Source organism: Ursus maritimus, unplaced genomic scaffold (assembly GCF_017311325.1).
Source record: "Ursus maritimus isolate PB19 unplaced genomic scaffold, ASM1731132v1 scaffold_15, whole genome shotgun sequence".
Taxonomy (NCBI): Eukaryota; Metazoa; Chordata; class Mammalia; order Carnivora; family Ursidae; genus Ursus; species Ursus maritimus.
Genome location: NW_024423897.1, coordinates 10,645,274 through 10,658,483, shown reverse-complemented (window position 1 = coordinate 10,658,483; position 13,210 = coordinate 10,645,274). Strand labels below are relative to the sequence as shown.

The 13,210-nt window shown below is 35.4% G+C and overlaps 1 pseudogene; it reads right to left on the bottom strand.

Annotated features, from left to right (window-relative positions):
* Nucleotides 1-7,345: 7,345 nt before the first annotated feature.
* LOC103664792 lies at nt 7,346-8,155 on the bottom strand (annotated as a pseudogene).
* Between the last annotated feature and the right edge of the window lie 5,055 nt (nt 8,156-13,210).

The window sequence follows — 13,210 nt, the reverse complement described above, 5'->3', positions numbered from 1 at the left end:
ACTGCTCTAAAAAATAAAAGGGCTAAATCTTAAAAAAATGCTGACTAGATAGGCAAAAATCATATCCTGTTTTAATTTGTATTATGCTGCTAGTAAATGAGAAAGAACTTTTATTTTTTTGATTTATTATTATTATTATTTTAGATTTTGTTTATTTGACAGAGAGAGGGGGAGGGAGAGAGAGAGAGAGAGAGAGAGAGAGAGAGCACGCACAAGTAGGGGGAGTGGCAGAGGGAGAGGAAGAAGCAGACACCCCCTGCGCAGGGAGCCCCTAAGCGGGGCTCAATCCCAGGACCCTGAGATGATGACCTGAGCTCAAGGCGGACGCATAACCGAGCCACCCAGATGCCCCAGGAAAGAACTTTTAAACCAAGTGTATTATTCATTCTGAATTTTGTTTCTTAATTGAGTATTTATATAACTTGCCTTATTTTTTTTATTGACTTTTATTATTTTTTTCAGTATCCATATTCAGTTCTTTTTTTTTTTTTAAGATTTTATTTATTTATTCGACAGAGATAGAGACAGCCAGTGAGAGAGGGAACACAAGCAAGGGGAGTGGGAGAGGAAGAAGCAGGCTCATAGCGGAGGAGCCTGATGTGGGGCTCGATCCCATAATGCCAGGATCACGCCCTGAGCCGAAGGCAGACGCTTAACCGCTGTGCCACCCAGGCACCCCTCCATATTCAGTTCTAAGATCTACTGGGACTTCAAGGTTTTATGAAGACTATAAGCATTCTTTCAATAAAAAATAATTAAGTAGGATTCATACCCAATTTGTGAGCTAATTAATAGCCACTTCACTCTTTTGCTAAAGACGTCATTTGCAAAACTTGACCTTCTCCAAGCTACATAATGTGATTGTAGTGGTATTGCTAGGGACAAGTCATTATTAATTATTGGGGAGGGTAGTCTAAGGTAAGCTTCTATTGCCACATATTTTCTAGAATTTCAGATTTGCTATTGTATTTTGGTAACGTATCAAACATTAGTTCAACATGAAATTGAGATAACACAAAACCTTTTTGGGTTTGTAGATAATTTTGACATATCAAAAAAGTTTATGTAATTATATTTGTAGGTATGCTCAAAACTATGTATTTGTCCAAACTATCACAGGCCTGTTCAAAAACAAACCAAAGAAACAAACCAAAGAACTTCAGGTCCTCTAAAGATACTATGGTGTATGAGTCAGCTGGGACTATCATAACAAAATGCCACAGACTGGGTGGTTTAAACAACAGGAATTCGTTCTTCACAGTTCTGGAGGCTAGAAATCCAAGATCAAGGTGTTAGCAAATTTGGTTTCTTGTGAGGCCTCTTCTGGTTTTTCAGAGGGCCACCTTCTCACTGACTCTTCACATGGCCTCTTTTTGTTCTTGTTGACAGAGAGACAGAGTTTTCTCTTCTTAAAAGGAGACTAGACCTATTGGATTAGGGCTCATCCTTATGACCTCATTTAGCCTTAATTACCTCCTTAAAGACCCCAGCTCCAAATAGTCACATTGGGGGCCAAAATTTCAACATAGGAGTTCTGGAGAGACACAGTTCAGTACATAGCAGATATTTACAGCTTTTGTTAAACCAGTTTATAATTTATGAGGGAAAGAAAAGATTCTGGGGCATGAGATTTGTAATATGAAAAATTTCTAAAATATTAACTAGGAATTGATATCAAAATAAGTGGACTAGTACAATAAACAAGACTCCCATTCCCACCATTTATAGTTCATTTCAACAAGTGGGAGCTTTACATAACTCTGAGTGATTGTGGTCTATGGCATCTTCTCTTGCTTAAGAAAAATGCAATGCAGTGGACAAATTTAGGCAAAATGTGCACTTTATTTTAAAATTTATAAAGTGTGTAAACCTATATGAGGACTTTTAAAGCATAACTTAAATCTCCATTGTGTCATAGTAAATGCAGCAAATGCCAGTTTATCTCTATTTCTTTTTTCATGCTTGTAGCTTCTTATATATCCACAGGTTAGAACAAAGTTATTTAAAATGTAGTCTCTAGGAGCCATCTGCCACTCCCATTCTCAGATTCTGTTGGGTCAGCTCTGAAGCTTGGCTGTAAGAAAATGTACCCCCTTAACACCATTCTAACAGATGGTTATTTTGATGGTTTCCTAGATTATTGTGTATTTTAAAGTGAATGTATTGGTGACCATCTGAGGAAGTGCCCACTGAAAAAGTGACTTTTTTCTTTGCATTTTGTTTTTTAATTTCCATCCACCCGAAACATCTATTCATGAAAATGACTTTACGGGGAAATTGTGATATTCCCTAAGGCAATCCTATCACATTTTCTGTAGTGTAGCTACCCCACAAGCAGAAGCAGATCTGGTTGCCTTAAGAGCTTCTGATCAAGCAAAGACTGTATTATATATTATATTTCTGACTATTTTGAGGGTAATGTTCTTTCCTTCACTCACAACTACATTATAATGGTAGTCTTGAAAATAAGTATCCCCTTTCTCTATACAGATTATAGTATTTTTTTGGTTAAGGGTGTAACTTTTCTATGCTGCCTGGAGTTGTAGTGGTTTAGAGTATCTGTGTTTTTTAGATTTAGGTGTGTAATTAATCTTTGAATTCTTATTGTTTGCCTCAATCATGGTAAATATGAACATATACCATTGGCTACAGTTTAGATCTAGACATAAACATTTTCTTTCAGTATTTTAAAGGTTAAATTTAATGTACTGTTTTATTCCATCTTTCAGAATAATATGAAATCATAACATTAAACACCATGAAGTTGAGATACATGGTATGATGAGCAAATTGTAATGAGGGAATGAATCTATAGTGCTCAGTGAAGTTAAGGAAGGCTTTCTTGGGCAAAAGTCTTTTTCCTGATATCTGAACTGAGGAGTAATTAATTAAGCAGGGGTATGGTAGCAGAACCCAAAATTTGTAGCCAATGGTCAGCCACTATTAAGTCTTTTGAGCTTTTTCTAAATAACTTATTTATATATTTAAGTAAACACTTTGATTGCTCAGAGATGAACAGAGGGTATCAAGAATGGATGCAGGGAAACCATCAATCCATTACCTCCATAGAAATTAATCCAGAGAGTTGGGGAGATTGCTGGGGAGAAATCATTGGTTTTAGGAAATATTTAGGAGATGAGGTTGATAAGACATGGTGATTGATGGGATATGGGAAGTGAAGAAGAAACTGATCTAAGGATGATTTCATTCTAAGTACAGTCACTCATCAAATTTGGGCATAGAGGTTTAAATTTCAATGCACGGAGTTTGAGATGCTCATAAAACAGCTAAATTTTGGATATCAAATAAAAAGTTGAATGGAGTTAGAGCACAGAGGGAAATTTTAAAGCTGTGTATATATAATATATAAATGATTGTGAGTGAGATTACCTACAAAGATAATATAAAGATTTAAACAAATGTTAAGTAAGTACTTCAGTTTACATAGAAGAGAGATTATACTTGTTCTTCATAGTTCTAATCCAAATTAGTATCAGTAGGTATAAATTACAGATAAGGTAATTTCACTTAAGTATTAAAAAAAAAAGTTGTAGACCCTCATAGGTTTAGGAGTAAGAAATTAGTTTTGGAGGTTGTAATTCCTCATTGACATATGTGATACATCAAAGACTAGACAGCTAGAGAGTTTTAGACATTGAAGATTCTTTTTTAAACCTGATATTATTTCTATTATAAAATCAAAAGAGGGGCACCTGGGTGGCTTAGTCGATTGAGTGACTGACTCTTGGTTCCAGCTTAGGTCACGATCTTAGGGTTGTGAGATCGAGCCCCACGTGGGGGCTCCGTGGTCAACGTGGATTCTGCTTGAGATTCTCTTTCTCCCTCTCCATTTGCCCTTCCCCCTGCTCTCTCTTTCCCTCTTTCGAATAAATAAAATCAAATGAAAAGAAATAAAATATTTTCACTTGGTTTTTTGTAACTTTTTACAAGTAATATGGATTCTTTAATTATTTTAAAAGAATACTAGTGATTAAAAGAAAATAAAAATGAGAGGAAGAAATAAGAAAAAGCGAGTTGACAAAAGTCAATAATTTTTTAAATCCTTATATGCTATCTATAGTTACAAAGCTAAAATTACCATACTTTAAAAAGTCCCTGTTTGAAACAGAGGTTTGATGTTTCCGTGAATCCCAAGGTTAGTCATCATACTTAGAGAAATGGAGAAATTATTCCATGTTGCACTTAAATTTTATGGAGCATTTTGTAATATTTAACTGTTTCAGGTTTTATGTCCATCATAGTAATCGTCCTCTCACAAAGATATGGTAAGAAATAGAGCAATGGGAATAAGTCTGTAGATAAGTTTTAAAAGCCACTGTAAACATCACATAACCCAACAGATTTGGTATTTGGTTCTTCCCCTATGAATTATTCATGGCTGGAGAAGTGCTGAATCGTTTACTGCATTCACCAGTGGAGTACTTATCAAATGCTGCATGAGGAATCATTGCACATTTGTGACCAAAAGAGTAAATATGTGAGAGCTATAGTTTTTTTGGTTTGTTTGTGTTTTTTTTTTTTTTTGGTTTGCTTTTGCATAACCATTTCCATATCTAAAGAATGCTAAAGTTAGAAGACACAGAGGTTCTATTCAACTTCATACTTCATCAGCTATTTTGAATGTTATTACTATGGAATAACACATTATGTTGTAAGCAATAGAAAGACTATATAATTATTGGGTTGCACTCTAAAACACTTTAAAACTTGGTTCCTGTCAATCCATACCTTTAACAGCTGCTTTAAAATCTTGGTTATTTTCAAAGAGAAAGAATGAGCAAAACCTATGAGAAATGATGGGGCAGATAATAGGGTTTCCTATAATATTCTCCATATCTACATTCTTTTGTAGGATACAACATTTACCAAGAGTACTAATTTTGATCTTTTTTGCTCGGGCAGTACTGTCCAATAAAATTGTAATGGGAAATGGAAATGTGAATCACATATGTAATTTTTAAGTTTTTATAGCCATACCACTATACTATACATACTATTGGTAAAATTATTTTACCATGTTTTATTTTAACAAACACATTAAAATATTACCATTTCAACATCTAACCAATATAAAAATTAATGAGATATTTTACCTTTTTTTTGCACTAAGACTTCAATATCTGCTTTGTATTTTAAACTTAGAGCACACATCTCGGTTCAGACTAGTGACACATTTCAAGGGCTCAATAGCTGCACATGATCAGTGGCTGTTACATTGCATGCGGAATTCTACATACTCAAACATGGCATTTTCATAATGTCTGATTATCCCCATAGCTATATGGAAGTTGAGAGACAAGAGTAAGGATTTCAGGATTGAAATCTAATATACACCAAAACCAAAAGGAGAAGATGATTGCTAAGAACATAAAAGACAGCTTCATCACTTACATATGAAATCAATAAATGAATTGTTAGTGAACAAAACAGAGTATAATGCTAGGTAATAACTGACAAGTTTCTTGACTTTGTAGGTAAATCATAAGTGTGAAATAAGAGTTATTCATATTTGATAGTAAAGGTAGTAAGCAGAACTCTTAATCACCCATGGTGGAGTTGGGATCAGAATGGTATACAGCTCCAAGGAAAATTAGAAGGAAGAAATCTCAAAAATTAACCAAAAAATATCCTTAGGAGTTCGGATTGCACCTTCATTTAATTATCTCGAATTCTCAGGAGAAACTAGAGAAAATTGGTCCACCTTTTGATAGCTTATTAAAAACTAATTCAGATGAGTTAAATGAGTCCATTATAATATTGCCTAGGGATTCCAGAAGAAAAATTAAATTAAAAAATGTTGACTTTTCCTATCTTTTAGTTGTAAACACCACTCAAAATCACCTAATTTTTGTAAAAGAATATTCTACATATCACAGTAAGACTGCCAGATAACACAAGCTTTTTTCCAATATATCCTATTTAAGTATTTTGATGGCATTTCTTTGCCATCTTATCTTGGTTCTCATTATTCTCCTAGTGTCTATAATCAGCAGCAGGAAAAATGCAAACCTTAAAATAAGGTCTTATTAAATGTAGCAAAGTTAAGATGTTAGGAATTCACACACATGTATTTTTTTAGGGATGTAATCAGGTAACTTTTCTCTGTGGAAATGGGATTTAATATTTCATAATATAGACGGAGATTACAGTCTTATTTGTAGCAATTAAAATATGGGTCTATTTTATTTTCTGCCCTACTAAATCACCTCCAACTGGAAGAACAAATAAGTGTAATGAGTCATTCTTTAAAATTTCACCAAGAGTGAGAATACTGAATTTCTTTTCAGGACTAAGTAAAGCTTCAGTGTAAGTACCAAATATTTACTAGGGTCACTAGATTTATCCAGTTACTTTTCCTATTAAGAATTTCATACATAGAAAAGCAGCATAAGAATTATATACCATTCTTTTAACAATGTAGCTTCTTAAATCTTTTGAATCTGTTTTAAAGTTGTATTAGTAGATACCAGCAATTTATTCATAATGTCTATATGTAGCATATGAGCATTCTGTAAAAATAATTCTCACTGCAGTTTAATGAAACTGTTATCATACGATAGTATAAATTTTCTGAATTATAATATGAAACATTAAAGGGGTTTTCTTTTTCTCCTTTCTTTTTATAGTATACTAGGAATCTTATTTTCCCTGAGAAAATAGAATAACTAATATTTGGTAATTTTTTCAAAATTTGTCTCATTAGTATTTAATACCTTTTCTGGCAGCTAGGGTCTTGGAACTCTTCTCTAGTTACTTCCCTCCACACCCCTGCCCAACTTCAAGGACAAATTTCAAGACTATTGTATCTCACTATCCTTTACAACTGTTCAGTTTCCAAAATCTTAAACTCCTTATATAAAACTCTCTATCCTTCCAACCTTCCAATTCCCTCAGTGGCACTACTACTGACCTTAGCCGTCATCCCTCCTCCCCTCTGAATCTCCACCTGCCTGCTCCATCTCCCACCTCCAGTGACCTAGAGCTTTGAGCTCCATTATTGAGTGAGTCTGTAGCTGACTTTGCTTACCTGTTATTGAGCCTAGACACATTCATTGCTCATTTCAATTGGGCTCTCTTCAGACTTTTTATTCTTTTATTCCTCTTAACTAACCTTTCACCATAGAAAACTTGCCACTGAATCAGGAATCAGTCCAAGCATTTGATTTGTCTTCTCCTCATCGCAGCTGCTGAGGACTTCTAGAGAAACTGTACATAGCCTCGGTGATCAGGTCCATTAAAGTTATGACTATAGAATCTTCTGACTTAACTGCATTCTTTCTCTCTCTCTCTCTCTCTCTCTCTCTCTCTCTCTTTTTTTTTTTTCTGGTTTTCCCAAGTAGTTTATTTGGGCAGACCTAGGGACAGGGAGGCTCTGCATGTAAGAGAAGGTGTTGGGCCTCTTGGTGGTGAAGCATGGCTTGTGTTGGCAACTCAGGACCCAGCAGGGCAGTGGGAACTTGATCTTGGATTAATGGAACTGCCTGGCTGCCAGTGGGTACTTGCTGGCTGCAGGCTCCTCCACCATCATGATCTGGATCAAGTGGGCCCAGACATGGTGCCAGGCGCCCGGGTGTCGGCGGCGTTGGGTGACAGCTCTTGCAGTGGTTAGGTCCTGATCCTCTCAGTACATATTGTGGGTGCCACTGCCAGAGTCATAGTGCAGTCAGGTGCTGAAGTTCTTCACCTGAAAGGTGGATTTCTCAAACACCTGTCCACAGTAGACAATTTCCCCTGAAGACTTCCATTTTCAGCTGAGAAGCAAAGTCCCAGAAGTGAAACTTGGCAACACCATGATTAGGTGCAAAGATTCACCTGGATAGGGGGTAGGAGTGTGGCATTTGGAGGTGGGCAAGCAGCGCCACACCACCTTGTACTCTCACAGTGTGCCTGAGGCCTTCAGGGTACACTCACCGCTCTCGCTGCCACCAATGAAAGGAAGTGTTAACTGAATTCTTAATAGCACCTGATACCTTTTTCTTTCCTGTCTGTTGGCTCCAGTTCCCTTTTTTTGTTGTGGCTGTCCCAGTGTTACCAAGCTACTAACCCTTACCCTCAACAGATGTGTTGGATTATTTCCTGACTGAGAAAACAAGTCAACAGTGATAAAATTTCTTACTGCCTCCTCCCTTACCATCTATCACAGATCCTTCACATTCAGCAATACTAGGATTTATCTCCCTTTCTCCTCCAATTTCTGAGAATTAAATACCTTTTCCTTTTTGGGGTTATTTTCCAACCATGTTCTTGATATCTCTTTCTTCTGTGTACTCTAGGTACTTAATTCATCAAATTTCCCCTCACTTTCTTGGACCTGCAAACACTTCTTTCCCACAGACCCTTTCTTAAAGCAAACTAAAATATTTACTTTTCCCTGTCATAAGTAATCTCTCCTGCAACCTTACATTTCCCTCAAGTTAAATTTCCATCTCTGTCCTATTTACATTCGTACTTTAAAAATGACTGATTTCCCCATCTCCTACTCATCAATTTGCCCAAAGTAATCTGTCTTCTATTTTACCCATTTTCTCAAATACTCTTTGGAGTATTGACTATTGTACTCCCTATTTGATAAATTAAGTTTTTGTTTTTTGTCTCATTTCATCATGGTCACAAAGCAACATTGTTGGATCCTCATGTTTTCTGTGAGATTGTTTACATTCAACAAGAGAACATTATATTCTTAGCTGTGAGTGCCAGGCCAGCTCCTAACAACACCCTGGCCTTACTGTTAGAGACAGCCAGTTCCTGGATTAATTAAGGGGCTGATTTTCTCCTTCTCAACAACAATGATGGTGATGACATCAATAACAGATGATAAGTGCATTTGGTGCTTATGTTGATACTGTTTTAAATGATTTTAAATGATTTTAATCCCTACAACACTCCTGGGTAGGTATTACGATTTTCTCCATTTTGTAGAAGTTAAGACACCAGAAGGGGGAATAACTTAAGAGAGCAACAAAGCAGATAATATTTAGAGACCAGATATATCAGCTGTTTCTTACACACCATTGCAGAGTTCCCAATCGTACTTGTCTCAGGGACTTGGCCTTTTAATTTGCATTAGCTTCCTTGTGATTGTGTAACATACAACTCATAAGTGCCTTACCTTCCATTCATGCTGAATCTTTCTTGCATCCTGCCCCAAGACATCTCTGTTGCCACTGAGGCCCACTTGGTATCTTTCGATGAGCAAACTAGGAAGGGCAAGAGAGTGAAAGCTTTTAGAGCAATATTTAATGTTGCTGAGAATTGGTGAATATTCTCCCTTTCATCCTCCACGTGGACTATCCTGAAATGCAACAGTTTGAATACCCTCTTAGAAGACTGTCCTACAATCAAGAGATCAAGTGTGTTTAACTTAATATCGAATATTTGCTCTCCCTACATCATTGACTCACCCATATTTCTCTTCACTTCTGCTTCTCTGGAATTGTCCTCCCTAGTAAACTGGTAGCATACAAGCTTTTATACCAGGTTTTGCTTTTTGAAGAACCCAGGCAAACTGGATCCAAACTGTGAAAACTCTACCTGGATTGTCTATAGTCTCCCTTATCAGATAGAGCGTAGAGGTTGACAACATTGGCTTTAGAAGATAAATCTCAGTTCAAGTCTGGATATTGCCACTAATAAGCAATGTGACCTTGAATGATTTTTTTAAATCTCTCTTACCCTGTCTTAAAAATTAGGGGTAACAGTGCTTGCTTTAAATAGCTCTATCTCCCTATCAAGGGTTATGACAAATTTAATAGCTTGCTGTGACTAGCACACTGTATGACTATAACATGTAAATATTATTTTTTGTCATTATTATTAATATCTTTCAAAACTTTGTCTTTTTCCTTCATTCCAGTATATGTTAATGTTAACACCATCTAACCTACCACCCAAACGAAACAAATTTTAAGGAAATCATTGACTCTTCCATCTGCTTCAACTCTTTCTCCTCCCAAACTTTCATCATAATTGCTAAATAACATAATATTTATTTTATCTCTTAAGTACCTTCTCATATCCATTCTTTATTAACCCTGCTATCTTTATTTCCAGTATCTCACCATAATTTGCAATAATAGTGTACCGAGTCAAATGATTTTTCTTGCCTGCGCTCCTTGACATGTCACAGTCTATCCGTTACCTTCCTCAGTCTTTTAAAGCATAGCCCCATTCATCACTAATACTACTGAATTGTAATTGATTACTTATTTCTCTGTGACTCTCAAGGGTTTATCTATCTTGGCGTTATTGGTGTTTAAGATGTTTAATTATTTGTCATGGGGGCTACTGTTCTTTTTATTGTAGGATGTTTAACAGTACCTCTGGCCTCTATGTAGCAGATGACAGTAGTGTCCCCTCCCCAGTTGTGACAAAGAAAAACATCTCCAGATTTTGCCATATGTCTCCTGAGGGGAAAACCACACTGGTTTCAAAAGTGAGTCTTTTACAGATGGGTTATATTTTATATTTTATTGACATATATCCCTAACACCAAGCACCATGTTGGGAAAAATGATGTGTTCAATATATATTTTAATAAATGAATAAATGAGTCCTCTCTTCAGAGTGTTCTTTTTTTAACCTCAAGGGCCAATCTTTTATTTATAGCTTTTATTAGTTTGCTGTGCCTATGTCTGTTTCCCCAATTACATTGTATGACTTCCTTATATCCTTAACCCCCACAGAATGAATGGGATACAGTAGCTTCTCAATAAATACTTATTCAATTATATTATTAAATTAGTATCTATAAATTATTCCATGAATATGTTCAGACCACATGTTTTTCTAATTTTGAAGCTACTATATGATAACAGTTGTATGCTCTCACATCTTGCACAACTTTCCCTTTGTGATACTTTTGGCAGCTATAATTAATAACTATGTACTTAATTGTTTAATATCTATCTCTGTAGGGTGTTTGAGTCTGAAGACTGTGGATACCTCTTTTTTTCCCCCTCCCACATGGCTAACATAGAACTTTGTGCAGAGTACATATTCAGTAAATTATAAATCTTTGTTGAGTGAATGAATGAAACAAATTCATGCTGCTGCTAAATGACATGGAAAACTTACGTACTTGGAGAATTTGGCTCAATATATGTATCGTGGTTCACTGATTTATATGATGCAGCATATTTGAACCTATACTGTGAGGTTTTAAAAAGTCTCATCTTTGTCAAATTAGTGAAAAAGTGATTTGCCTCTCTAAACCACTTCACAAAGGAGAGAACTTGAGGCTGTCATAAGTCAATACAGATGTTTGATATCCCAGACTTGCATTCCCCTGTTGTTCAGCATGTTCATTTTTTCCCAGTACTAATGAATTAGCCTATGGATCTTAATTGACATATTGACCTTGAAAACTCTAGAAAATGATCTCTCCTGCCAGCTTCATTATCTATGGATTTATTAGCCAAGGAAATTTGACAATAAAACATGAAACAATCACAATTAATCTACATACAGATGCTATAAATTATGCTTCTATCAAGTAAAAATAACCAGTGTAAAACCTAACATTGGATCTCACAAAAACATTTTAGTCTCATATTCCAAATATAAAATAAGTGGCTTTGTTCTGTTATTGTCTGAAACTACCTATTAACCCATATTTTTAAAATCTCAACAATGAATGTTTTATAAGAAATTCATAGAACAGAATATTGTTTAAAGACTCTAAATTTAGTGTCTTTTGAGGAATGTTCTCACATCAGAGGAAACCAGCATGCTGTCTTAAAGAACATTAAAACTAAGAGAGAAAAAATTCTCTTTTCATACATATTGCTTTGTATTTTCTTTCCTTATCATGGTTTCCTGTTGTTCCCAGTAGGGATCCCAATTTTAGAATATGCGGTAGACATCTGTACTATGAAGCTAAAGCTCAAAATTGTTCAGGAGAAGCTAAGATATGGCTTTTCATTTGACAAGAAATTGGAAGCAAAGAAATCATAGTAAACAGCCTGCAATAAATGACCTGTAATAGAAGTTTGACATGGTTTTTTTTTTTATTAACTGACTTAGAATTTTCTGATGGAAATATTATGCCAAAATAAATTTGAAAGTGATCCTAACCACAAGCAGTCATATTAGGCACCTGTTGACTCTTCTATATCACACGTAACAATGAAAAAGACCATTGTTTCTCAAAAAAGTCTGTGACTATGTTCGTGACAGGGAGTAAAAATTACAAAACTAATAAACTGGCTTTTTAACTTAAAAACTACTGATATTTATGTGGATGTTTTATTTTAGCTGAAAATATCTCTGTTCTTAACATGTTTTTATTCCTTTTTAACGTCTACTGAATACACAGATATTTTCCAGGACATAAAATGTGTTATTATTTTGTTGATCTATTGCCTGTAAAATCATATCCAAATCCCAAGATAATAATGGTCATTCTTCTATCTACATTTCTCACTTTACTCCCATTTGTCCCTTTGTGTCTGTCCTTGTAACTCTATGCAGTATGAAAGCATCCATAGTGCCTAAACAGACATTGTTTCTGGTTGTGTTACTCCCTGTGCCTACTCCACTGTGAAAACTCCACTGTTTGCCTCTCCGGAATATACCTTGCCTTTAAGATCTCAGTTTAACCTAACCCTATTTCCTCTCTGAAGCTATCACTGACTCTTCCAGGCAGGCTTAGCTACTTACTCGTCCATATACCCAACTCCTTCAATCTTCCCCCCGCCCCCACTCTCTTTACTTTAGAACAAATTATCAGAGGTGTTAGTCTTAAAATCAGTGGACCTCGTAGTGTCACTTGCCTCTGCATGGATCAGACCACATTTAGAAAATGTCTTTAATTCTTGGCTATTGTAGAGCAACACTGATGAATCAGAGAGTGTTCAGAGAAGAAAAGGCTCTTAAAGCCATTATATCATGAGCTTCCATTTATGCATTTATAAATTGGGAATCATAATATTTGGTACTGTTATAAAAGTGAATTAAAATAACACATAAAAATGCTGTTGACTTGAAAAGTAAATTTTTATAAAAGTGTTCATGCCTATTTACCAACTTTGCTTTCCCTGTATTTACTGCCCACTATCTTGAAAGAATAGACTCCCCTGTATGCATTTGTTTCCTTTGTTTATAAATAAACTTGCAATGAAATTCCTATTTTTATTTTTTAATTTTTTTAAAGATTTTATTTATTTGACACAGAGAGAAACAGCCAGCGAGA